Raw genomic sequence first — 27,898 nt, 5'->3', positions numbered from 1 at the left:
ATCCATTACAGCAGGAAGGAGGGACAACATTTTAGAAGGCTCTTCAACTGAAGTCATATGGGTAGAACTTAAAAACCAAAAAGGAACAGTAACATTGCTGGGAGTGTTCTAAGGCACCTTAACAGTCTGAGAGAAATAGAAGAGTAGATATGTAGGCAAATTTCAGAAAATGCTGTAGACCTCTATGACTCTATCCCTGGACACTAAGGGGCAATTTAGCCTGGCCAATCCACCTAACCTACACATCATTGAACTGTGGGAGGAAACCGGAACACCAGAGGAAACCTAGACAAGTGGAGAACATGCAAACTCCACACAGACACCCAAGGCCTGAATTGAACCCAGGCCCCTGGTACTTTGATGCAGCAGTGCAAGCCACGGTGCTGCCCATGGGGGTCTGTGCGTGCTGTGGGAGGGTGACCTGTTATTCCCATGGTGGGAGTAGGATGCCCCTACGTGTCAGTGGGGGGGGGGGGGGGGGGGGGGCAGGATTTGCGTTGGGGGGGGCGTTCCGCTGGACTTTGGAAGGGCACCTCAGATATGCACTGATCCCCTTGACTCACCTTGGGGTCTAGCGCATCAGGGCCAGTGCGGAGCACCTGCTGAGGCCGCCAACGGGGGATTAGAGCATCGCAATGGGTTTGCCATCTGTTTGGCATCAGGCAATGGAGAATCCACCTCCAGATCACCCATCTTCTTACTGAATGATGAAGCAGGCTTGAGGATGTATGGTCTACTCCTACTCCCATTTCTTACATTTTCTCTCTCCCTCCTTTCTTGATCAGCAAGATCGCATTTGTTACCTTCCATCCTTGGTTGTACTGTAGCCAGTTAAAATGGCGAACTCCCGATTAGAATGGCCAAACCCCGATTTAAAATGGCAAACGGAAGAGGCTGATGGGAAAATCAGCCAACAGGACTCAAACAGGCAGCTGCAGGTAAAACTGTGTATTCACCTCTGGGGAGGCCAGACAAAATCGATACCTGCAGCCATCAGCATAACACACCAGCCATCTGAATATTAAGTAGCAATCCCCGGGAACAATGTGCAACAAATTAGACACACAAAGCCAACCCAGACCTTTCGGCGCCAGCAGGAGCCTACACAAAGAGAGGTGAATGACCACCCCAAAACCGCCCATCGATCAAGGAATCGCTCCAGCATTGGAGAATATCGAACCAAGTGATTGGGACGAAGTCCAATCACTTGGAACTAGGTACAGGGTCCACCCTGAAAGGCGGGAAGCCCCTGGGGACTATAAGAATAGAGTCCAAGTTCAAATCGACCCTTCTTCACCCTTCTTCATCCTTCCGCACCCTTCGAGACCCTTCTGCAACAGCTGCTAGAATCGTAAGTCTTACTTCAACGCTCGCTACGAGATAGGCGCTCCTGGCTATCGACCTGTACTAGCTTTGAATCCCGCAGGCTCAGAACCCATACGAAAGGCCATTCGTTTCCCTGACCTGGTGGGCCATTTCCAAAGTTAAGTATTGGCCTGTTAGTTGTAGGAAGTAGCTTAGAAGTAGAATTAATGTATAAGTATTGATTGCTGTATATAATAAATGTGCGTTGATTTAACTCTTACTAAGCGGTGTGTTGGATTATTGATCATTACTCGGACTTGAACCACGTGGTGGTATCAGAAAGATACCTGGCGACTCAAGAGCAAAGGTGATAGAACAAGAGCAATTAAACTAAGGCTAAAACAAGCAACAGTACAACTTTTCAAATTGAGTTTTTAGTCCCCAACGGAAAGATAAAATGATTCAGTATTTCTTTAAATGTTTGCTTTTCCTTATCTATCATCACATCTTTTAATCTGATTTCCCACTCTAACCCAGCCAATCCGTCTTTCAGATCATTATGATTTGCTTTTTTAAAAAAACTTTACAAGTTTTGGACTTAACCATATATAATCCTTCTCAAATTTAAAATGAAATTTTAATGATCACTCTTCCATAAGTGACCCGTTTCTACTCGATTACTAATTAACTGTCATATTATACAATACTAGATCTAAATAATCGGTTTCTTAGTTTTCTCAAACAATGCATCAAGAAACCAACTGTCTTGAATGCATTCATGAACTTGCCCTGCAAGCTACCCTGGTCAATTTGGTTTGTCCTGTCTATTTGAAGAACGGATAATTGCATTATATGTCCAAGTTATATGTTCTTCTGGGCAGCATGGTGGTGCAGTGGTTAGCATTGCTGCCTCACAGTGCCGAGGTCCCAGGTTTGATCCCGGCCCTGGGTCACTGTCCGTATGGAGTTTGCACATTCTCCCTGTGTTTGCGTGGGTTTTGCCCCCAGACCCCAAAGAGTGTAGGGTAGGTGGATTGGGCATACTAAATTGCCCTTTAATTAGAAAAAATGAATTGGGTACTCTAAATTTATTTTTAAAAAGTTATATGTTCTTCTAATTTCCTGATTTATATTTTGTCCATCACTATTCAGGGGCCTATAAGATATTCCCCCCCCCAGTGTTTTCCACCCTTTGTTATTTCTTAGCTCTACCTCCACTGATTCTATAACCTGACTTTTCAGACCCAAAATCCTTTCTCATAACTGCCTTTATCTCATTCTTTATTATCAGGGCTGCCCCATCTCTTTTTCCATTTTGCCTATCACTTCAATAAATCAAGTAACGTGGAATATTTATTTCCCAACCATGATCATCCTGTAACCATGACTACTATATCAAAGCCTTTCATCTTTATTTGTGCCATTCATCTATCTATCTTGTTAAGATTGCTGCACTCCCTCCTTTCTCAAGGCAAAAGGAAATTTTGCTAAAACACTGATGAACTTTTAAGATGGTTACTTCAGTTAAGGAAGAAGTCTTAAATCTCTCTTTGCTTGTCCAATGCTAAGTTGTGTCTACTTTGGTTTTCTTGAATTACAACTAAGCAGGATAAATAAAACGTTGTCAGTTAATAGGGTCTCAATGTACAATTAGGAACTACACTGGTTTAAACTCATTTAAAATCAAAACACTGTCCGTGTGGAGTTTGCACATTCTCCCCGTGTCTGCGTGGGTTTCACCCCCACAACCCAAAGATTTTTTTTAAAATTTAGAGTACCCAATTATTTTTTCTCCAATTAAGGGGCAATTTAGCGCGGCCAATCCACCTAACCTGCACATCTTTGGGTTGTGGGAGTGAAACCCACGCAGACATGGGGAGAATGCAGGGCAGCATGGTGGCACATTATTGTAGAATTTACAGTGCAGAAGGAGGCCATTCGGCCCATCGAGTCTGCACCGGCTCTTGGAAAGAGCACCCTACCCAAGGTCAACACCTCCACCCTATCTCCATAACCCCACCCAACACTAAGGGCAATTTTGGACACGAAGGGCAATTTATCATGGCCAATCCACCTAACCTGCACATCTTTGGACTGTGGGAGGAAACCGGAGCACCCAGAGGAAACCCACGCACACACGGGATGTGCAGACTCCGCACAGACAGTGACCCAAGCCGGAATTGAACCTGGGACCCTGGAGCTGTGAAGCAATTGTGCTATCCACAATGCTACCGTGCTGCCCAAATATGTGGTTAGCATTGCTGCCTCACGGCGCCGAGGTCCCAGGTTTGATCCTGGCTCTGGATCACTGTCCATGTGGAGTTTGCACATTCTCCCCGTGTTTGTATGGGTTTCGCCCCCACAACCGAAAGAGGTGGGCAGGGTAGGTCAATTCGCCATGCTAAATTGCAAAAAATAAACTGGGTACTTTAAATTTATAGAAACAAAAAGACAAGGGGAGAATGTGCAAACTTCACACGGACAGTGACCCAGGGCCAGGAATCGAACCCGGGTCCTCAGCGCTGCAGTCCCAGTGCTAAACACTATGCCACATGCCGCCCCCCACAACCCAAAGATATGCAAGGTAGTGGTTTGACCACTCTACACTTCCCTTTAATTGAAAAAATAAATGAATTGGGTACTCTAAATATATTTAATGAAATAAAATCAACATTGTTACTCTCACTGTGGAAAATATGACCCATCGGTATGAGTTTCAAGTAGTCAGGAAACCTCTCCCCTAGTATTTACAGATTTACCAATCTGTTCACAGCATCAGGTTTCATTACCAATGCTGAAAAAGCTCAGTGATTATTGAAAACAGTAACCACACAGTTCTTCCCCTTTTCCTAAAAGGTGGCCAATGACCCATGACACAGGTCAAGTGCTGTCAGATGCACCTCATTTGAGTGATTCTTTTTCATGTGTAGAGACTATTTAACTGTGAGTACCATCACAGATTCTTTCTCAAGAAGATGGCAGGGCCACTTGCAATGCTCCTCAGCAACTAACCAAGGAAATAAGTAAATGTTTACAAAGTAAACTTCAGCTGTTCTGTGATCCAGTGCTTGGATAACTTTACTTATTTTTATATATATTTTGTATATTATAACTTTACTAGTTATTTAATATATATATATACATAATTATATTGTGATGAATGTAGGAATTTCAGATATATTGTATTATGTATTTGGTGCAGTAATGGTTAAAAGCCTGGGTTAGTATGCATATAACTGCTGCAATAGTGTTTTTTAAAATCCTGGTTTGCAAGACAGCTAGGCTTTTTAGAGCCAGGTGTGCAATTAACGTTTAGACTGACAAACGTTTATTTCTATTAAGAGGGTTCCCTGCGTAGTTAGTTAGAGACACTGTGTTCAGTTTAGTAAGATGATGTAGTTAACGGAAGAAGCCAGGGGTTAAAGCAGTAGGATGTTGAGGTTCAGAGTTAGTTTGTGGCTGGAAGGTTAACTGAGAAGGTTTCTGAAGAAATACAGCCATAGTTTCACCATTATTCTGACAGGGTGTCAGGCCTCTTTCTTTCAAGCAGTTTCAAAACATCTCTCTTTCTCAAAGTGGAGTATACAAGACATCTCTCTACAGCAAGTACTCCTGAGTCTGTTAACTGTATTCAAAAGTGGATTGGGACTTGAGATGTTTTTTTTAAATGTTTAATTCTCCTTTTTCACATTAAACAGTAACAGATACAATGTCAAACCCCTTATGAACAATGATCCCATCCTCCCACCAACCCCCACACAACAGCCGGCATGACAATATAAGCATCAAATAAAGAAAACCCAGAAAAAGAATTCGGAATCGACCCCCCCCCCCCCCCCCTAATATTCGATGGGCCGAATGGCCTCCTTCTGCACTATATGTTCTATGTTAAAACATTTCACCCCGGCTAGGCTCATAGAAACCTGTTCTACCAGGCTCTGATGTCCGCAGACCCTCCCCCCACCTCACTCCCATTCACTGGCCGGCTTAAACCAGCCAGTGTGAAGGCCCCCGCCCGGGTCCCCAGCCCCCCTGTCAAGTCCCAGGAAAAAAAAGAAATCCCCTTTAACACACAACCCCAGCATAAACACACAGGCCCCAAAGAACCAACATTGCAACGGAAAGTCCCAACTCTTACCTTGTCCAAATAGACAGCGTCGACTTATTTAGTACATACAACAATATGCAGTGAAAAGATAAATCTACATACAGCTACATACTCTTCTAGCAACCCCCTACCCTCAGTACAAGACCAGTCCTCAGTCCCATTTCTCAATTCTGCCACAGCCCTACTGCCTTCGCAAACACCTCCGGCGCTTCCACCGTCTCAAAATAAAAGTCTTTGGATTTGTCAGGCACCCTCAACTTAGCTGGATACACTATGCCGCACCACACCTTGCTGTTATACAGTGCTGTCTTCACTCGGCCAAAGCCGCCCGCCTCCTTGCCAACTCCACTGTAAAGTCCTGGTATATGCGTATACCAACTCCAGCCCACTGCACCCCCGCTTCTGCTTTGCCCAGCACAGGACCTTCTCCTTCACACGGTACCTACGGAAACAAACAGTCAACACTCTTGGCGGCTCACTCGCCTTTGGTATAGGCCTCATCGACCTATGAGCCCGATCCAGTTCGTATCGAAAGGGATCTTTCCCCTCCCCCAATAGCTCCGCCAACATCGTGGCAAAATACTCCATCGGTCTCGGGCCTTCCACCCGTTCAGGCAGACCCATGCTCCTCAGATTCTGCCGCCTGGATCTGTTTTCCAGGTCTTCCATTTTGGCTCACAGACCCTTGTTGGTCTCTATCACCCTCCGCAGCTCCTTTCCCAATGATGTGAGTTGATCACTGTGTTGTGCTCGTGCCTCTTCCACTTCCTTCAGTGTCTCACCCTGCTCCCACACCTCAGCTGCTGCACTCCATACCGCCGCCCTCGCCGGGGCAATCGCCTCCTCCTCCAGTACTTTCAGTACCACCCCCATCTCCTTCCTCATCGCTTCCATGTGTTTTGTGAACTATTTTTCAAGTTCCACGGCCATCGCCTTGGTCATCCTTTCTGCTGTGAACAGTGCGGCCTCACCCGGCACCCCCACTTCCGCCTTCCTTCCAGTTCCTGAGCCGACTTTTCCACCCACCGGTGGACCTTCATTAGCCCCCTTTTCCACGGCCGTTTTTCTTTGAGATTTGGACATCTCTCATCTCTGTGCCTTCCTACTCTTGTTTCATCAAAACTTGCTCCTGGGACGGGGCATCAAAGCTCCGAAAACTCAATTCTCGGGCGGGAGCCCTCCAACATGCAGCTTCCTCCTACCTGCCATCACCGGAAGTCCGGTTTTGTTTTTTTGAGTGGAAATAAAGATAGCTGTTAAGGGTCATTGTGTCAGTATTGATTAGCATTGTTTAAGGGGTAATTATAAACTATTTTCTTGTGTTGTTAAAGATATTTTAATACTGTTAGTAATAAAGTTTGCTTTAATATATCATATCTCTATTTTGTGTGATGTCACTCCTGGAGCAAGGTATCCTTTCCTCAGTTTTACAAAATTAAAATAAAATATTGGCGTTTCTGTCCAGTATCCTAGCCACTGTTGGGGTCTGGTCCGGGATCATAATAATATATTATTTATATATGTTGTAAATGCATATATAATGTAGATATGTTTCGCTATAAAACCCATGTTTTATACCAAAACTTATTTTATTTATTGAATGGGTTGAAACTAGCGATTATGTAAAAAGACTGAACACATTTTAAATTATTTTAAATAGCAGGTGCTAAGATGGCTGAACATTTGCTTAGCTGTACCCTACAAATTCCAAAGCCAATAGAACAGAGTCAGACTGTCTGGAGATAGTTTCTGGTGGGCGATCAACTTAGATGAGTGTGAATGACCTATATCCTGAACGGTTCACAAAATATCCAGACATCACTTGTATATTCAGCTGGAACTTCACAATGGACCTCAGCTAAGAAAGGAACTCCCATAATCTAATCATTTATAAACAATGGGGCTGGAATCAACTAACTCTGACCGACGGGCAGCACAGTGGCGCAGTGGTTAGCATTGCTGTCTTATGTTGCCGAGGTCCCAGGTTTGATCCCAGCTCTGGGTCACTGCTGTGTAGAGTTTGCACATTCTCCCTGTGTTTGCGTGGATTTCGCCCCCACAACCCAAAGATGTGCAGGGTAGGTGGATTGGCCTTGATAAATTGCCCCTTAATTGGAAAAACTGAATTGGGTACACTAAATTTATTTTTAAAAACTTACTCTGACTGTAATTGGGTTAATGGCCAGATTGTGAATGGAGAACATGTGATGAGGAAACAAATCTTCTTTGTGTTTTAAGAAATTGCTTTTCCCCAGGCCTGTCAGAAGAGGAGTGTGGGACAGTGTCAGATCAGAAACACCCTGAGTGGGCACTCTCTCTCTCTAGTCATCCTGCAAGCTTGTGCCCTGCCTGTTGTACGACCAGCCGGACGCGCACGGACAGATACAGAAATTGTCCATTAACATCTTTAAATCATCTTGACATGGAATCCAGAAAGACTATTGAGTCTAGTCTGAAACCATCGAAGCTGTCAAACTACAGGATACGTATACTATTGACATTTTGGGGACTCTTCAATAATTTAATCTATCCTCCCACTTTATAACTTACGTGTGTGAGTGTGAATGTGAATTTTTGAATACAAATGTGAGAATGAGCTGAAGCGGTTTTATTATTTTATTTAGATTGGGTGGTAAGTGCAATCAGCACTATTTCCTTTTCTTTTAAAAATCTTATAAGAACACCGTTCTAAATTCTTTGACACACACATACAGTTAAACCGTACTGAACTGACAAGTGAATTCTTTTTTTTTTAAAACAGCTGTTGTGGTCAACCAAGGAGTGAAAAGAAAGGGAAGCCAATCTACAACTGCTCTGCAAACTTTGAAATTAGGGCCTATATCCTGCCTGTAAGACCAGGTCATTGATATACATCAGGGCAGCACGGTAGCATTGTGGATAGCACAATTGCTTCACAGCTCCAGGGTCCCAGGTTCGATTCCGGCTTGGGTCACTGTCTGTGCGGAGTCTGCACATCCTCCCCGTGTGTGGGTGGGTTTCCTCCGGGTGCTCAGGTTTCCTCCCACAGTCCAAAGATGTGCAGGTTAGGTGGATTGGCCAGGATAAATTGCCCTTAGTGTCCAAAATTGCCCTTAGTGTTGAGTGGGGTTACTGGGTTATGGGGATAGGGTGGAGGTGTTCACCTTGGGTAGGGTGCTCTTTCCAAGAGCTGGTGCAGACTCGATGGGCCGAATGGCCTCCTTCTGCACTGTAAATTCTATGATAATCTATGATGATAATCATAATGAGAAATTATCCTTGTAATAGCCTCTAAAGAACACCACTGTGCAATTCCCTCCAGTCTGAAAACTAACTATTCACCACTACTCTCTGCTTTCTGTTCTTTGCCAATTTCACATCCACATTGCCACTGTCGCTTGATCCCAAGTGCTTAAATGTAGATAATAAATATGTTTGAAAATATGTATTTTTATTGAAAATTTTCATTTAGAACACAACATCAATATCAAACAACCCAGAAAGTGGATGTTACACAGTACAATATCATTTTACCTCGCTGGGGAGAACAGGAGCGAGGCTGTTGCCAAAGCCAGTAAACTTGAGTCCCGACAAGAACTCGCCTCATCTGCCCCCATATGGAGTCTGACACCCCAAACACCTTCTCGATATTGGCCACCAGTGCAAATTATGTAACGCCTTTCTACTGCTGGTCCCTCTGAAGGAATACGCCACAAATTCTTGCCGACTTACCCGCCCAAATAAAAGAGGTCATTACCTCGTTAACCTTGGCAAAGAAAGACTTAGCAAGGAAAACACTGAAACAGAAACCTTGGGAGAATGTTCATCTTAACAGTGTGGATTCTGCCCGCCAAGGACAGCGGAAGGTTATCCCACTTCTGCAAATCGGCCCTCCCCCTACTCATCAGATTTGTATAGTTTAACCTATGAAGCACCAGGCCAATCATGGGCCACCCGGATACCCAGATACTGGAAGCTACCTCTGGTAAGAAAAAAAAGGCAATAGCCCCAGATTGGCTCCCCTCCCTGGGGGATTAACTGGAAAATATTCACTCTTCTCCAGGTTCAATTTATATCCCGAAAAGTAGTCAAAGCTCCCCGGTAGCTTCATTATTTCATCAAAAGAGGAGACTGGATCCGTAACATACAAGAGCAGGTAATAAAAATTGAATAAACTTTAATATTGTCATAAGTAGGTTTACATTAACACTAATGAAGTTACAGTGAAAATGCCCTAGTCGTCACACTCCGGCACCTGTTCGGGCACACAGAGGGTTCAAAATGTCCAATTCACCCAACAGCACGTCTTTCAGATCTTGTAGAAGGAAACCGGAGCACCCGGAGGAAACGCACGCAGACACGGGACAAATGCGCAGACTCCGCATAGACAGTGACCCAAGCCGGGAATTGAACTTGGAACCCTGGTGCTTTGAAGCCACAGTGCTAACCACTATGCTACCATGCATCCCATCAGCATATAGAGACACCATATGCTCCCCCCTCCCCCACCATTCACCCAAAGACCTCAGCGCTATGGCAAGAAGCGGCAACAATGGGCACCCATACTCAACAGAAAATACCCTGAGCTTGACGCATTAATGCATACACTGCTGTAGGGACCCTATACAATAGCTGAACCCATGAAATAAACCTCTGCCTAAGTCCCAAGCACCTCAAAAAGGTACTCCCGCTCCACCCAATTGAACATTTTCTCAGCATCCATAGATACAATCACCTCTGGTTCAGGGGCTGGTTCAGGGGAAGAGGACAACATTCAGCACATGCTGTACATTAGCCAATAACTGCCACCCCTTAACAAAGCCTGCTGGTCTTCTGCAATTGCCTCCGGGACACAGGCATCCAATCGCACGCCAGCACCTTTAGCCAGTAGTTTGGCGTCCATTTTTAAAGAGAGATGGGCCTATATGATCCACATTCCATGGACTCCTTATCCTTTTTCAAAATGAAGGCGATAGAGGCCCACAAAAGTGTATTGGGCAATGAATCCTGAGCTAAAGAATCATTGAACAAATCTAGTATCAATGGCACCAACTGACCTGCAAACCTCTTATAAAATGCCACAGGAAACCCATCAGGGCAGGGGGCCTGATTATTTGCATCAGCCCAATACCCTTCAGTACTTCCTCAAGACTTAACGGGGCCTCCAACTCTTCTCTTCTCTCTCTCCACCACCAGGAAGGACAACCCATCGAGGAACTCCGACATGTCCGACCCACTCCCTGGGGGGCTCTGACCTATAGAGAGCCGTGTTTTTAAAAAACTCAAACGCCACATTGACCTCCCTCGGGAAGGAGGCCAAGCTGCCGCCCGAGTCCCTGATTTGTACGATCTCCCAGCTCAGTCTGCCACCTCAGCTGGTGAGCCAGAAGGCGGCCTTACTCTCCCTGTACTCATAAACCACCCCCGAGTGCCACAGCTGGCCCACTGCCTTCCCCGTAGACAACAAATCAAACTGCATTTGCAGCTGGTTCCTAGTTGCCAGCAACTCCGGAATAGGGTCCTCCAAATAGCTGCCATCCATCTCCAAAATCACACTCACCAGTCACTGCCGTTCCGTCCTCGCTGTGCTAACTAAATGCGCCTTATAGATTACCTCCCTCTCACAACCGGCTCTAGAGCCTCCCACAACATGGAGGGAGAGACCAAATTGTTCCTGGTAAACCTAATATATTCATTGTTGGTCGTAGGCACATGCTCACAAAACCCCTTCTCACAAGTAACTATGTACAGAATATTCCCACACCCTTTCTAATCCACAGAAATCAAATATTTCATACAACACGTTCAACTAGACCCAAGTCCATGATTTCTAATGAAGGTGTCCACTTCCTCCAGTGCCTCAAAGTAGTAGTCCTTGTACTCATATGTGGCCCGCAGCCTTGCCAGGCACACTACCACGAACCAAATTACTTTCTTATAAAAATAGTCTTAACCTTATTAAAGGATAGGGTCGCACAGTGGTTAGCACTGCTGTATACGGTGCAGAAGATCCGGGTTTGAATCCCAGCGCTGGATCACTGTCTGTGTGGAGTTTGCACGTTTTCCCCATGACTGCGAGGGTTTCACCCGCACAACCCAAAGAGGTACAGGTTAGGTGGATTGGCCACACTAAATTGCCCCTTAATTGGCAACAAAATAATTGGGGACTCAAATCTTTTTTTAGAACCTCATTTAAGGTCGCCCGCTTCCTCGCCAACTTAGCCCCCACATCCTGGTAAATCCTCAGGTTTCCTTCCCACTTCGAGTCAGGGTGATTTGGGCCACTTCACGACACTCTCCTTCTCCCTAAAGCTGTGAAAGTGAATAATGATCGCTTGAGATGGCTCGTTCAGCAGAGGCTTCTGACAATGTATCCGATAGGCCCTATCCAGTTCCGGAGGGGATTGGCGAGGCCACCATTTTTTCAAACATCTGCGATTGATATTCAGTAGGATTCAGGCCCTCCATCCGCTCTGGTAACCCCGCAACTCTGAGGTTCTCTGCTTCCCTGACCAATTTTCAAAATCATCGACCTTAGCCTTCAACCTCTTATTGTCATCGGCCACCACCATCTCAGCTTCCAGCGACGCAAGCTGCTCACCTTGCTTCGTCAACGCCTTCTCCACACCCTCTAGGACCTCGCCATGCTTCTTTACTGCCTCGGCGATCGTAATCAAGTTTCATCTGGACGAGGCCCAACACTTCCTTAATTGATTCACAGACTCTCTGACACCAACTTCCATTGCTTGCCAAAGTGTTTGTCAAACACCTTTGTGAGCACCCTCGAAAGCATGTTCACTGTTACGGTGCCCACCGTCGTTGACAACACTGCCACCACCCTTTTCTGTGCTGATGAAGTGCGCAAAGTCTCTGAATCCGTTGAAGAATTACCTTCTGTGGGTTTTTTGTTTCCTTGTGTTTGGTGCAGGAACCCTGTATTACTAAGCCAAAATGCTTTTCTGCAAAAATCCCCTGAATAGTAGGGTAAAAAGGCCTAAAAAAACATGGAGCCTGGTCCGTGTTACCTCGCACATGCCGCTACCGGAAGTCGCTAACGCTATGTTATATGGTATTGCGTCAAACACCTTTTGAAAATCCAAATACATATCCCTCTACCCTTATCTCATTAAATTTTTTAAATTAAATTGAGTACTCAATTATCTTTTTCCAATTAATTTAGCGTGTCCAATCCACCTAACTTGCACATCTTTGGGTTGTGGGGGTGAAACCCACACAGACACACTGAGAATGTGCAAACTCCACATGGACAGTGACCCGGGATCGGAGTCGAACCTGGGTCCTCAGTGCCGTAGGCAGCAGTGCTAACCACTGCACTACTGTGCCACCCCATGTTAGTTCGTTAATGATATGTATGAATAATTCCATGCTTATTTTCATTAATTATCCCATATTTTCCAAATGCTCGTTAATTTTATTCCAGATTATTGTCTCTAAAACCTACCCCAGCACCGACTTTAGGCTAACTGGCCTGTAGCTGCCCCAGCCAGATCAGGTGACTTTCCTCCTTTAAGGATTGCCAACTGTTTAAGTTCTTCCTCTTATTTTCACCCTGTTCAATTTCGCTATTACTTCCTCCTTTTCCGTTACATTGGCAGAATTCACTTATTTAGTGGAGACAGATGCAAAATATTAATTTAGTTCCTTAGATATGGCCCTTTAGGTCCCTAATTAACCCCTTACTTTGATTGCCTATTTACAAATGTTATGTTTATGAAAAATATTTACATTCTCTTTTATGTTGACCATTAATTTATTATCATATTCTCTTTTATGTAAGATATTATAATACAGAAACAAAGCATTTGGCCCAGGCAATCCATGCCGGCATTTGTGCTCCTATTCAAGCCCCCTACAACTTTTCCTCGTCTAAATCTACCATTGTATTCTCTTTCCCCTCATATGCCAATTCAGTTTTCCCTTAAATGCATCTATACTATTCAATTCAACCACTCTCTGTGGTAGACATCACTCTTTGAGTAAAGAAGTTTCCCCTGAATTCCCTGTTGGATTTCTTGGTGACTATCTTATATCGATGGCCTCTAGCTATGCTCTTCCACACAAGAGAAAATATTCTCTCTGCCTCTGCTCTAAACCTTTCAAAATTTTAAAGATCTTTATTAGGTCACCCCTCAGTCTTCTTTCTCAAGGGAAAATAAACCCAGCCTATTGATCCTTTCCTGATATGCATACCCTCACAGTTCTGGCATCATGCCTGTTAATCTTCTCCACACCCTCTTCAATATCTCTCTATTATTTTTATAAAATGACAACCAGAACTGCTTGTTGTACTCCAAGTGTGGTATAATCAGGGTTCAATACAGGTTTAGTGTAACTTCCCTACTGTCAATTCAATTCTATGGGGTGGCACAGTAGTTAGCGCTGCTGCCTCAGCGCCAGGGACCCAGGTTCAATTCCGGTCTTGAGTGACTGTCTGTGTGGAGTTTGCGTGTTCTCCTTGTGTTTGCGTGGGTTTCTTCCGGTATCTTCCCACAGTCCAAAGATGTGCAAGTTAGGTGGATTGGCCATGCTAAATTGCCCCTTTGTGTCCAAAGTTTAGGTGGGGTTACTGGGTTATGGGGATAGGGCGGGGGGGGAGTGGGCCTAGGTAGGGCGCTATTTCAAAGGGTCGGTGCAGACTCGATGGCCAAATGGCCTCCTTCTGCACTGTAGGGATTCTATTCCTCTAGAAATAAAGCCCAGTGCTTGGTTTGTTTATTTTTATGGCCTTGCTGAACTGTGGTGCAACCGTTAGTGACTGTGTATCTTTACTCTGAGATCCCTTTGTTCCTCTACCCCACCAAGATTTGCACCTTCCAAGTAATAAGTGACCTCGCAACTCTTCCCACCAAAATATACAACCTCACATTGATCTGTGTTGAACCTCATTTGCCCAATTATTTGCATATTCTGCAAGTTTATTCCATTATTTAGGTCTCCTCTGTACTTTCTATATTCAGTGTGTTCTCTGATGCAGCGTTTTCAACCGGAGGTCCACAGCTCCCTAGCGCCACAAGACTTTAAGGTGTCTGAAAAATCAATATCTTTCAAGAATCTCTTTTCGTAAAAGTCCCATTGTGTGGGGAAAAAAATCCACTGTGCAAAGCATTTTTCATAAAACTGAACAAATCCAGCAAAGGGAAAAGCATTGGATGACAGAGTAGTAAAAACAAACGCTGCTATCATCACTGCTGATGATGGAGGGGTCTCCTCTCCCAGAGTTGGCAGAAGGATCTTTTACTGACAAGTCATGCGCTGTGTAAGCAGAACAATTGGTTGATGGAGTCTGATGTCCGTTTTGTTGACCAGTGGACCAAGAATTGATCAATGTGAGAAAATAGAGGTAGTTTTAAATAATGTATATTTGATTTTGTGGGGATTAGTAATAAAGTATAGCTTTAAGTAAGCTTAATTGCGTTTTTGTATTTTTGTGTTTAGAAAGCTTATGGTAAAGTTCTTGAAAGTGTGGATGAGCAGAGGGATCTAGGTGTCCATGTACATAGATCCCTGAAAGTTGCCACCCAGGTTGATAGGGTTGTGAAGAAGGCCTATGGAGTGTTGGCCTTTATTGGTAGAGGGATTGAGTTCGGGAGTCGGGAGGTCATGTTGCAGCTGTACAGAACTCTGGTACGGCCGCATTTGGAGTATTGCGTACAGTTCTGGTCACCGCATTATAGGAAGGACGTGGAGGCTTTGGAGAGGGTGCAGAGGAGATTTACCAGGATGTTGCCTGGTATGGAGGGAAAATCTTATGAGGAAAGGCTGATGGACTTGAGGTTGTTTTCGTTGGAGAGAAGAAGGTTAAGAGGAGACTTAATAGAGGCATACAAAATGATCAGGGGGTTGGATAGGGTGGACAGTGAGAGCCTTCTCCCGCGGATGGATATGGCTGGCACGAGGGGACATAACTTTAAACTGAGGGGTAATAGATATAGGACAGAGGTCAGAGGTAGGTTCTTTACGCAAATAGTGAGGCCGTGGAATGCCCTACCTGCTACAGTGGTGAACTCGCCAACATTGAGGGCATTTAAAAGTTTATTGGATAAACATATGGATGATAATGGTATAGTGTAGGTTAGATGGCTTTTGGTTCGGTGCAACATTGTGGGCTGAAGGGCCTGTACTGCGCTGTATTGTTCTATGTTCTATGAAAGGGTTAAGAACTTTAGTTTGGTTCAGATGCCGGCATCATAATGTATGTTTTATGATGTTAAAACAAATAAGGTTTACAGAAAAACTAGGCTACTGCTTAGCAACCTGGGGCCACACTAAGACAGCAAGAGCTTTTGAGTAAGTTGTAAGCTAGTTCTAGGAGCAGCTGAACACAGGACAGGGACCTGCAGAGAACAGATGTCCCAAAGGAACAAAAAGTTCCAGAAACCAGGGATTAGAGATAAAAGAATGTCACAGGAAGACAGTTAAGTGTAAGGAACAAAGAACAGGAATCTGAACAGGGTCCTGTTCAGGGAAATTAAAAGTAAAGTGGAGAGAGTGTGCTCTGAATTAAAGATGCTGCTGCAGGATCCAGATTTAAGTAGGTTATGTGAGGAATCACATATCCAAGGTGATCAAAAGGTTGGTTACCCCCTAATACAGTGGTATTTTGTTGGCATTGCTGGGTACCTTAGAGAGTCTGTGTCAGGCGAAGCTTGAATTCACGCGGTGATCCAGGGGGGCACTGAGAGGTTGAAAACCCTGGAGGTGGATAAAGGTATCCAAGAAAAAGCATCATCTGGGAGAATATTCCAAAGTGTGTTCTTCGAGAGTGGTGTTTGGAAATGCTCGTGTGGAAGACAAGACTTCTAGTGAGACCAGTTGGTGCCCAGTGTGATATCCATTCAGGAGGGGGAATTGATGAGAAATCCACAGAAGTTGTTTTGGGCGGCATCTAGCACTTGATTTCAGAGTGTGGGGTGTCGGACTACATTTTACCAATTGGTTTACAGGGACTGTACACTTGCTGAGAATATTAGAGTCAAAGATAAATTTTGCAACGTGTGATATCCTTATAAATCTGTCTATGTCTGTAAAGGTACAGTTGGAGTGAAAGAGTAAACCATCTTTACTTGTTTAATAAATGTTTTGTTCTTTTGCTACAAGTTCATTGGCAGTCCTGTGACTCTGTTCATCCATGTATCTAAACAAAAAAGTAAAAGTTAGGATCTATCATGCCAGATTCCATCCTGAGGTCTGACTTGTCCATTAGTAACATTAGCTGGGACCATAACACCAAGGAGTGTCAGCCAGTATTTGGCTGGCTTCACTCTTTATTCTTCCTGTAGCTGTCTACTGGCGTATTCACGGCATGCTGATGTGGCATCACTCACACGAGGTTTGGATGGCCACGAAATGTAATTTTTTAATATTATTTGTATTATATATACACAATTTTTAATTGGGAGGAATTTGAAGCTTCTGCTGATCCATCTGATTTTCTGTTGTGGCATCCTTATGTGCTCAAGGTTGTTGCTGGTGCTGAGTGGCTGCTGTCACACGACAGCATATAAAACAATGACATAATGCTTTCACATTAAATAAAACAAAAATAATACATCCATAATCACAATTGAAAAACTAATTTTTATAAGGAAAAATCTTTATGTCTGGTCACAGGCATCCCTTTCTAAGTTAGTCCACTGCCAGTTGAGTATTGGTAAGCTTGATTGTTCAGCGTCTCTTTTCTGTAAATATTCAAAATCTGATAATATAATCATTATTCCCCACATGCTCCCCCACTGAAACATGCACCACTTGCCTCACTTAATTCCTGTAACTAGATCCAGCACTGCTTCCTTCTTCGTTATCAAGAATATTCTCTTCTACAAAAGCATAACACTGTGGATGTTGGAAATCTGAAATAAAACGAGAAAATGCTGGAAATACTCCGCAAGTCAGGTGGCATTTGTGAAAACAGAAATAGAGTTATCGTTTCAGATTGATGACTTTCCATCAGAAATAGGTGATAGAGACATCAGAGTTTTTATGCAAATACAGTGGTAAGGAAGAGGGAAGGGAGGAAAGAACAAAAGGGCAGGTCTATATGGAGTGGATGGTGGGAAATGATTAAATGACAAAAGGGATGATGGTGCAAGGTAAAAGTTGGCAGTACTGAGACGAGGAAACAAAACCATAGAATTCCTACAGTGGAAAAGGTGGCCATTCAGCCCATCGAGTCTGCACCAACCCTCTAAAGGAGCACCCTACTTAGACCCACTCCACCACCCCATCCCTGTAATCCCAACTAACCTGCACATCTTTGTACACTAAGGGGCAATTTAGAATGGCCAATCCACCTAACCAGCACATCTTGGAAATGTGGGAGGAAATGATCTGAAATTGTTAACTCAACCCAGAAGACTGTAAAATGCCTAACCAAAACATGAGGTTCTATTTTGTGAGCTTCTACGGAGTTTCTTTGGGACAGTGTAGGAGGCTGAGATCAGAATGGACTGAGCAGAAGTAAGGTGGGGGATTAAAATGGCAGAAAATTGAAAGCTCAAGATCGCACTTGCAAATTTAATAAAGGTGATAAGCAAAGCAGCCGCCAAATCTACAGATGGTCTCCCCAGTGTAGAGACCAATTCATGAGCAACAAATACAGCAGACGAGGACATTGTGGAGGGAATGGTCCCTTCAGAATGCTGAAAGGCAGGAGGAGAAGGTGTTTAGTGGTGGTGGAAATGGCCGAATATGATCCACTGAATACAGAATCTGGTGGGATGAAAGATCAGGATAAGGGAATCCACAAAACTACAGAATATGGGCCGAAAACAGTTAAGGACCCTGTCAACCGCGGTGAAGAGGAATCATTGATTGGAGACAAAGGCATTGGAAGCATTAGTGTGGAAAGTTGTCAGCACAAATACAATGGCGAGAAACTGGGAGAACCTGAGTTTTTAGAGGAGGTAGGGTGGGACAAAATGAACAAATGTAATCAAGGTAGCTGCGGGAGTTGTAGGCTAAGAAATTGGAGGATGGTAGCAGGGGCATGGGTGGGGAGAGAGGAGCACCTGAGGAGGTGTTGTCAGTGATGGTCTGGGAAATGATGACTTGATGTTTGGTGGCAGAGTTTTGTGCAAGTTCTCTTGGACACACTTCAGGAAATCCTACCCATTTTGCTATTTGTGCCGTTACCATAGCAGTCAATGAAGGTTTACAGCACTTTTGGCCCGCTGTGTTCATGCCGGTTCTCTGTGGTTAGTTCAACTCACCTACACGTTTCCCATCGCCCTGCAAAATTTTCTCTGCTTATCCAATTCTCACATGAAAATCACCGTTGTTGCTGCCTCCACCAAACTCTGAGGTAGCTCATTCCAGATCTAAATTATTCACTGTATATAAAAAAAATTCTTAATTTCACTGTCTGTTCTTTTGCCAATTATATTGATGTCCTCTGGTTCTCGACCCTTTTGCCAATGTGAAGTTTCTCTCTATACCTCATGATTTCAAGTATTTCGATTAAAATCAACCTTCTCTTCTCTAAGGAGAACAATCCCAAGTTCTCCACTCTATCCACATAACTTAAGTTCCTTGTCCTTTTTATAGCACCTTTCACAATCTTGGGATGTTTCAAAATACTTTACAGCCTATGAATACTTCTGAAGTGCAGTGACTGTTGTAACATGGGAAACTCTGAAGCAATTTGGACACAGCTTCATAACCTGCAAAGTGACAATGATAAGGAACAAATATTGATCAAGAACCTAGGGACAAGAACTCCGGCCTCTTCTTCAAAGTAGTGCCATAGGATTTCCCATGTCCACCCAAATGGGACAGATGAGGCCTTGGGTTAAAGTCTCAGCTGAAAGACAACACATTCAATAGTGCAGCATTCCCTCAGTTTTGCTCTGGAGTGTCAACCTAGATTTTTGTGCTCAAGTCGCAACTTTCTGTAATATTCCGTCAAATGAGCTCCTTCTCTTCTCTTCCTTCCCACTGTTTGATACCCTGTAGTGCAAACCCAGTAATGTAATAGCTCTCTTACTGTTCTTTAGTTCTAACCAGAGAGATTACTAATGACGCCTCTCCAGTGTTTTACAGTATGTTAATCAATCCTGCCAACCCTCTTTTTTTTACTTCCCTACCTTTTCTAAATATTACATTCCCATTTCACTCCCGTTTTGAGCCAGATCTGGGATTTTTTAATTAACAATTTTATTGAGGTATTTTTGGTGTCAACAATGACATTGTATAGTACTGTACAAAAGGAAAAGCAAATAACACATAGTGCAAACTAGGACTCCATTCGCACAAGGACCTACCGAAACCACCCCCTACTCGACACTACCCAAGCCCCCCCCCCCCCCCCCTGCTGATGATTAATTCTCCGTGAAGAAGTCAATGAATGGCTGTCACCTCCGGGCGAACCCCGATAGTGAACCTCTCAAGACGAACATAACCTTTTCGAGACCGAGAAAGCTCGCCATGTCCGATAGCCATGCTTCGGTCTTCAGCGGCTTTGAGTCCCTCCATGCCAACAGTAATCGTCGTCGGGCTACCAGGGAAGCAAAGTGACAGTGACTCCTTCTCCTCCTAGACTCCCGGGTCCTGCCGATACCCCAAAGATTGCCACTCAGGACTCATTACCACCCCAGTTTTCAAAACCCGGGACATGATGTCCGCGAATCCCTGCCAGTACCCCGAGTCTAGGGCATGACCAGAACATGTGCACGTGATTAGCCAGTCCACTGGCGCATCTGGCACACTTGTCCTCCAGCCCGAAAAATGTACTCATCCGGGCCACATGCCAGATCTGTTATTGCCACTATATCACAACCCCATGCGGCAACTTTTAAAAATAAATTTAGAATACCCAGTTCATTTTTTTCCAATTAAGGGGCAATTTTGGCATGGCCAATTCACCGACCAGGCACATCTTTGGGTTGTGGGTGTGAGACCCACGCAGACACGGAGAGAATATGCAAACTCCACACAGACATGGAGAGAATATGCAAACTCCACACAGACAGTGACCCAGGGCCAGGATTGAACCTGGGTCCTCAGTGCTGTGAGGCAGCAGTGCTAACCACTGCACCACCGTTCCGCCCCATGCGGCAACTTGTCTGCAACTCACCAATACGACATGTATTTATGTGCATGGACATCAAACCCATTTTAGACTGCATTGCACTTGCCCACTGTCTAATCCCTCCTATCTCAGAACTAATATTTACTCGCGTGCTACTTGTATCCCCGTCTATGCACCTTGTATCTCCTCATAAATGTTTCATCATGATACTCATCCCCATGTCAAATTTATTCAAACCCTCTCCCAAAGCATTAGTTAATCTTCCTGTGAGGACCTTGGAGATCAACTGGGCTGGGACCAACCTGTCCACCTTGAACAAATCCCAATGCCCAGGAATCTGAAGATCCTTCCCCCATCTTGCAGAATTTCAAACTTCTCAGGCAACTCCTACAGTCAGTTCGTTGGGCTTTCCCAGGCGTCCTGTAGCATATCGTGTGTGGAGGTTGGGGCTAGTGAGTCCAGCCTCCATAGATCCAGAGACCAGAAGATCTGAGCCATTAATGTTTAATGATGCAGTGCGGCCCAGCCTGATAGCTCACTTGCCTCTGATTTGCAATGTCTCAGGGCTCAAGTCCCACTCCACGGTTTGAGTACAGAAACCAAGGCTGACAGCCTGAAGGGAGTACTGCACTGCCAAGAGGAGCTGTCTGCTTTCTCAGGTGGGTGTAAAAGATCCCATGTCACTATTTCGGAGCAGAGCAGGGCAGTCCTGGTCGTGATCCCCAAGTCATCACAAAAACAGGTTACCTAAACGCGCATTATCACATTGCTATTTCATTCATTCTCACCAGTGATGTGGACACAATAGAAAGTTGTGATGCTGGGTCAATACTGACCATTAGTTAGTCAGTGTTGCTGTTTTTTTGTTGTTGTAATAATCAATTATTATTGATGTCTCTCCCTGTTCGAGACCCTGCTTATTATCTCTGCCCCTGGGCCCAAAGCTAATCCCACCCCGCTGTCTGCCGCCTCTCGCTGCCGGCGAGGCCGCAGGCCGCGCCCCTCACTCTATACAGCCGTCTCCCAGGCTCCGAAATCTCCACCCGCTCTCAAAACGCCCGCAGCCCCAAATAAAGGCGAGCGTTCCACAACAAGAAGGACAAGAGGTTTTTAAACAAAAAAAAAAGCCACTAACCGACCGGCGACCGTTTATTTACGGAAACGACGCGACCGGAAAGGTGGGATCACTTCCGGCCCGGTCCCGCCGGGTCTTATGGGGGTTGTCGTTTAACCCGCCTCTTCCACTGCGCAAGCGCGCGTTTCCACGCAGGCAGCTGTCCAGCATTCTCCAGCTGCAGGGACGCAGAGAAAGACAGAGCCGTCGGACTGCCTCTGCTGGTTCTTTCGGTTGCCAACCCTCCAGGATTGGCCTGGAGCCTCCAGGAATTGGTGATCGTCTCCCAAAGAAAAATCATCGGGACGTTAGAAACGATGTCATTTTTATTTGGATATTTCTATTTTTAGCAGATATAAAAATATTGAAAATGAGGTTTTGGATAGGAGGAGGAGGAGGCTGTTTTGGCTGATAGTCGGCCAAAACATCTCGGTACTCGGGGCAGGAGCATGGGGAAAGTCATGTGATGAAATCCAGGAATACATTTAATCACAGTTGGCAACCCTATTGTTGCTGGACATGAGCCAACAAATCTAGTATGGATATCATCGTAGAATGGTTAGATCACTGAAGAGGCCAGTGAACCTGTCCCAGGCAGCTCTCGAGCCACACAGTCATCCTACTCTAATGATGTTATGTTACTAACATAAGCCGCTACTTGGTGTAGGCGTTGTTGAAGAATACTCCAGACCTCGAAGTAAGTTGAACGTATTTATTGAGCAATCAACAAAGCTCCTAAATGAGTTCCACACTCTACTAATGTGACTCTAGTAACACAGTATACTCTAACTATATGAACTACTCTAGACCACATGCAATGGTGTGACGGTGCTGCTAACTGCACACGTCTTGCTCTCTAGGTTTCTGCCGGTGGAAGGGGCCCAGGGCCTGTGTGCCTTGTCCTATTATAGTGGTTGTGCGGTGCCCTCTTGTGATGCCACTGCTGGGTGTTCTGATTACCAATTGGTTGTGTCTTGTTCTGATGACCCATTGGTTACATGTCTGCCTTTCATTACAAATTATATAGACAGAACATCTAGTTGTTTGCCTAGAACAAATACGTGGAAAGATAACTAACAAACTATGATACAGACAATGGTTACTAAATTAATTCGGAATTCTCCTGGAGCTACTCGAAGTGCAACTCACCTCTCCTAAGTCTTACTACCAACTTGCGAGTGTCTTGAGTCACGTGATAGATCTCTATCGCCAGTAGCTGGTTGGAGGTCGCATTGCTAACTATATACAGAACTGTGCACAGGTATATCACCTCAGACTCCATCCCAGCAGTCCAGCAACATGTATTCTCTTGTGCATGATTGCCCTATTCTCTTTCTAAAGCCTCAACTAAATCTGCCTCCACCACACGCCGAGGATCTGTATTCTCGATCCTAACCCAGTCTCTATATAAAAACATTTTCCACCTTTCCACCCTGTGGGGCTGTTGGTTCTTCTCCTTAAAAATTGGTGTACTGTGGCTCGTGACCCTTCTGCCATTAAAAACAGTTTCTCTGCCACCAAATTTGGAGGATCTCGTGATGGCACCCCTGCTGGTACTTTCTCTAAATTTATTCTATTACAAACATGTATCAAACCAGGTTACAGCAAATAAACACCCCGGGGGAAACATACTTCCCAAACAATCAACTATACAGTCTGTACAGATTTTTCCCCTTTTTCAACCCCCCTTCACCCACCCCCCCTAGATTGGATTTGTTTATTGTCACATGTACCGAGGTACAGTGAAAAGTATTTTTCGGCGAGCAGCTTAACAGGTCATTAAGTACATGGGAAGAAAAGAAAACACATAATAGAGCACCACAAGGTAGATAGGGCAACACAAGATATACAATGTAACTACATAAGCACCGGCATCGGATGAAGCATACAGGATTGTAGTGTTTTTTTAAAAAATATATATTTAATAAAGTTTTTTAATAACACAATTTTTCTCCCTTACAAACAATACCCCCCCCCCCCCGTAACAAATAAAAAATCGCACTGAGTAAGATATATACATGGCAAAATGGTATATTTACATAGCTTTATACACTGGCTCTCTCCCGCACGTGCCAGTTTCCCCCACCCTTCATGTTATCTCTTGCTCATCCCTCCCCCCAAGCAGTTCCCCATTTCCCCCACCCTTCATGTTATCTCTTGCTCATCCCTCCCCCCAAGCAGTCCCCCATTCCCCCCCCCTCCCAAGACGCCGCCCCCCCCCCCCCCGGGTTGCTGCTGCTGCTGACCGACCTTCCTCTAACGCTCTGCGAGATAGTCTAGGAACGGTTGCCACCACCTGTAGAACCCCTGCGCAGACCCTCTCAAGGCAAACTTTATCCTCTCCAGCTTAATGAACCCAGCCATGTCGTTTATCCAGGCCTCCACGCTGGGGGGCTTCGCCTCCTTCCACATTAGCAAAATCCTTCGCCGGGCTACAAGGGACGCAAAGGCCAGAATGCCGGCCTCTTTCGCCTCCTGCACACCCGGCTCATCCACTACTCCAAATATTGCTAGCCCCCAGCTTGGCTTGACCCGGACTTTCACCACCTGAGATATCGCTCCCGCCACTCTCCAGAACCCCTCCAGTGCCGGGCATGACCAAAACATATGGACATGGTTCGCCGGGCTACCTGAGCACCTTCCACATCTGTCCTCTACCCCAAAGAACCTACTCAACCTTGCCCCCGTCAACTGAGCTCTGTGAACCACCTTAAATTGTATCAGGCTGAGCCTGGCGCACGAGGAGGAGGAATTAACCCTACCTAGGGCATCAGCCCACAGACCTTCCTCGATCTCTTCTTTCATCTCCTGGTGTATTGCCGACACTTTGCCCTCCTCGACCCATACACCTGAGATCCCCCTGTCTTGAATTTCTTGTGCCGGGAGCAACGGGAATTCCCTGACCTGTCGCCTCACAAAAGCCCTCACCTGCATATATCTAAAGGCATTTCCCGGGGGTAACTCAAACTTCTCCTCCAGTGCCCCTAGGCTCGCAAACGTCCCGTCAATGAACAGGTCCCCCATTCTTCTAATCCCCGCCCGATGCCAGCTCTGGAACCCCCCATCCATCTTCCCTGGGACAAACCGGTGGTTACCCCTGATCGGGGACCACACCGAGGCTCCCACTGCACCACTGTGCCATCTCCACTGGCCCCAGATCCTTAACGTTGCCGCCACCACCGGGCTCGTGGTATACTTTGACGGCGAGAACGGCAGCGGTGCCGTCACCAACGCCCCCAGACTCGTTCCTTTACAGGACGCCATCTCCATCCTCTTCCATGCCGCCCCCTCTCCCTCCATAACCCACTTGCGGATCATCGCCACATTTGCTGCCCAGTAGTAGCTCCCTAGGTTTGGCAGCGCCAACCCTCCTCGGTCCCTACTGCGTTCCAGGAACCCTCTCCTTACCCTCGGGGTCTTATTCGCCCACACAAACCCCATAATACTACCTACTCTCTTAAAAAAGCCTTTGGTGATCACGATGGGAAGGCACTGAAACACAAACAGAAACCTCGGAAGGACCACCATTTTGACCGACTGCACTCTACCTGCCAGCGAGAGCGGTAACATGTCCCATCTTTTGAAGTCCTCCTCCATTTGGTCCACCAACCTCGTCAGTTTATGTAGGGCCCCCCAACTCCTGGCTATCTGGATCCCCAGATACCGAAAACACCCCGCCGCCCTCCTCAGTGCTGCCCGCTTTCCCCAGGCCGCGGGAGGTGTAGATGGAGTGTAATGGATATGAGGCAGGTTTGTGTGATGGATTGGTCTGTGTTCACGACTCTGAAGTTTCTTGCGGTCCTGGGCCAAGCAGTTGCCATACCAGGCTGTGATGCAGCCACAAAGGATGTTTTCTGCCCCCCACGAATAGCTCCTCAGAACACGGTCACAAACATCCCCCACCTTTTCTCAAACTCCCCTGCTGAGCCCCTGAACTCTTTCTTTTATCTTCTCCAACCGCAGGAAGTCATACAGGTCACCCAACCAGCCACTACCCCCGGTGGCGTTGCCAACCATCACGCCAACTAAATTTGCCGCCGTGCAATCAGAGAGGCAAAGGCTACGATAACCGTCACGCCAACAAAATTCGCCGCCGTGCAATCAGAGAGGCGAAGGCTACAACATCGGCCTTCCTTCTCTCCATGAGCTCTGGCTTCTCTGAAACCCCAAATATCGCCACCAAGGGTCCGGGTCTACCTCCTCCTCCACTATTCTGGCCAAGACCCCGAACACACCCGCCCAGAATCTTCCCAATTTTTCACAACCCCAAAACATGTGCAGGTGATTCGCTAGCCCCCGCCCACACCCCACACACTCATCTGCTACTCCCTGAAAGAACACACTCATTCTCACCCGAGCCATATGCACCCTGTGCACCACCTTGTGGTATTATCAGGTATTACGGTACCTGAGAGGCTGAAGTGCCATTGGTTAAACCTAGGGGTTTTACCATTGGCTGTAGAGTATGGTGGCTCCGCCCCGATAGGCGGGGTATAAGAACCTGTGCCGTCCCAGCAGCCCTCATTCTGTACCTGAGCTGCTGGGGAACACATCTAGCTTATTAAAGCCTTCAGTTGTACTACAACCTCGTTTTAGTAGTTATTGACCGTACATCACACCTTAACTGTATCAGGCTCATCCTTGCACAAGAGGTCCCGTTTACCCTTCGCAGTGCCTCACTCCATATTCTCCAATTGATCTCCCCTCCCAACTCTGCTTCCCAATTCTCCTTGATCTTCACTACCCGCTTACCTCCCTGTTCCTCCAGCCACTTACCCTGCTGGTACATCTAGTGTTTTGGAATGCCTGCTTTAGGTTGTGAATTTTTAAAATAACCCAGCTGATGTTAACACACTTCCAAATCACTATTTTCCTAACCTCATTAAACCTACCCTCACAGCATTCCATAGGTTTAAAAACTAAACAAAATCCAGCAATAGTTACCCCACACAGCACCTACATCTCTTGAGGGTTCCTCTGTAGAGACAAAATGGCTGCTCAAACAAGCAGCAGGCACTTGCTAGTTTGGAGTGAACACAGCTTTCTGCTGTGTGGTGCTGAAATCTTGAACAGCTCATCTCTGTAGGATGAATTCTGCCATTGATAGGCCATTAGTGGGAGCATTATTAAAAGAGACCTGGTGTGAGGTACTCTGGAGAGTGAATGCCTCCACCTCATGTGCGAGGTTGGGGCTGATACAGCTGAAGGTGGTATATAGAGCGCACCTCACGAGGGCGAGGATGAGCCGATTTTTTTGAAGGAGTAGAGGATGTGTGTGAGTGTTGCGGGGGGGGGGGGGGGGGGGAGGGGGGGCTAATCACGTTCATATGTTTTGGTCCTGTCCAAAGCTAGGGGAGTACTGGAAGGAGGTGTTTAGGAAGGTTTCCAAGGTGGTGTGTGTGAAACTGGACCCGGGTCCCCGGGAGGCCATATTCGGGGTGTTGGACCAGCCAGGGTTGGAAACGGGTACGGAGGAGGATATCATAGCCTTCGCCTCGTTGATCGCCCGAAAGCAGATCCTGCTGGGATGGAGAGCAGCCCCTCCACCCAGTGCCCTGGCGTGGCGGGGGGACCTGTTGGAATACTTGACCCTTGAGAAGGTTATGTTCGAACTGAGGGGAAGCTCGGAGGGGTTAATTGCTAACTTTTGGTTGGCTCTTAAATGTTGCCTATTGTGTCTTTACTTAATTTGCTCTGTTTCTATAACCTTTGCTCTAGAGTCGCCAGGTATCTTTATGATACTGCCACGAGGTTCAAGTTCAAGTATTGATCAATAACTCAATACACCAGTTAGTAAGTTTCAAATCAAAACACATTTATTACACACAGTCAATCACTACTCATGCATAAAACTCTATTTACTAGACTATCTTGAACACGAAAAGGCAAATACATAGCTTCGGAACTGGCCCACCAGGTCAGGGGAACAAATGGCCTTTCGATCGATTCGGAGTCTGCAGGATTCAAAGCTGGTACAGACTGGTAGCTAGGAGCGCCTATCGCGTAGCGTGCGTTGACTGGAGACTTACTTGGTTGATGCGGCAGCCAGGCAGGTCACTGTCAAGGCTACTGAATGACCCTGCCAAGAAGGACAAATTGAACTTGGGGACTCTACTTTATAGTCCCCAGGGGCTTCGCGCCGTTCGGGGCAGACCCTGTATCCGGTTCCAAGTGATTGGACTAGGTTCCGATCACTTGGATCGATTTCTCCAATACTGGAGCTGTTCCCTGATCACTGGGCGGTCCCTAAGTGTCCGTCGGCCTTCCTTTGTCTTGGCTCCTGCTGGCGCCGAGGAGTCTGGCTTGGCCTTATTTACCTTAAATGTTTCAATTGTTCCCGGGGATC

General features: G+C 45.8%; 1 protein-coding gene and 1 long non-coding RNA gene across 8 annotated transcripts in view; one reads left to right on the top strand and one right to left on the bottom strand.

The window, feature by feature from the left end:
• The window catches only part of tcp11l1 (t-complex 11, testis-specific-like 1), a 101,517-nt gene extending 79,868 nt beyond the window's left edge, over positions 1-21,649 (bottom strand). For 2 of the 7 annotated variants that reach the window (XM_072466282.1, XM_072466288.1), the window contains exons 1-2: positions 21,227-21,565; positions 17,166-17,262 (exon numbers count right to left, since the gene is read on the bottom strand). The gene's annotated coding sequence lies outside the window, so the exon portion shown is untranslated. The other 5 variants (XM_072466284.1, XM_072466283.1, XM_072466285.1 and 2 more) reach the window with 5 other exon arrangements.
• A 282-nt stretch (positions 21,650-21,931) lies between these two features.
• LOC140384520 (uncharacterized) overlaps positions 21,932-27,898 on the top strand; it is a 37,711-nt gene continuing 31,744 nt past the window's right edge. Inside the window, exon 1 of the long non-coding RNA XR_011933076.1 lies at positions 21,932-22,249. This is a non-coding gene — a long non-coding RNA (uncharacterized lncRNA). The remainder of the gene's footprint in view (positions 22,250-27,898) is intronic.

The sequence above is a fragment of the Scyliorhinus torazame genome, chromosome 10 (genome assembly GCF_047496885.1).
Source record: "Scyliorhinus torazame isolate Kashiwa2021f chromosome 10, sScyTor2.1, whole genome shotgun sequence".
In the NCBI taxonomy this organism is placed as follows: Eukaryota; Metazoa; Chordata; class Chondrichthyes; order Carcharhiniformes; family Scyliorhinidae; genus Scyliorhinus; species Scyliorhinus torazame.
Note: the sequence above shows the minus strand (reverse complement) of the source record. Positions and strands in the feature narration are given on the sequence as shown.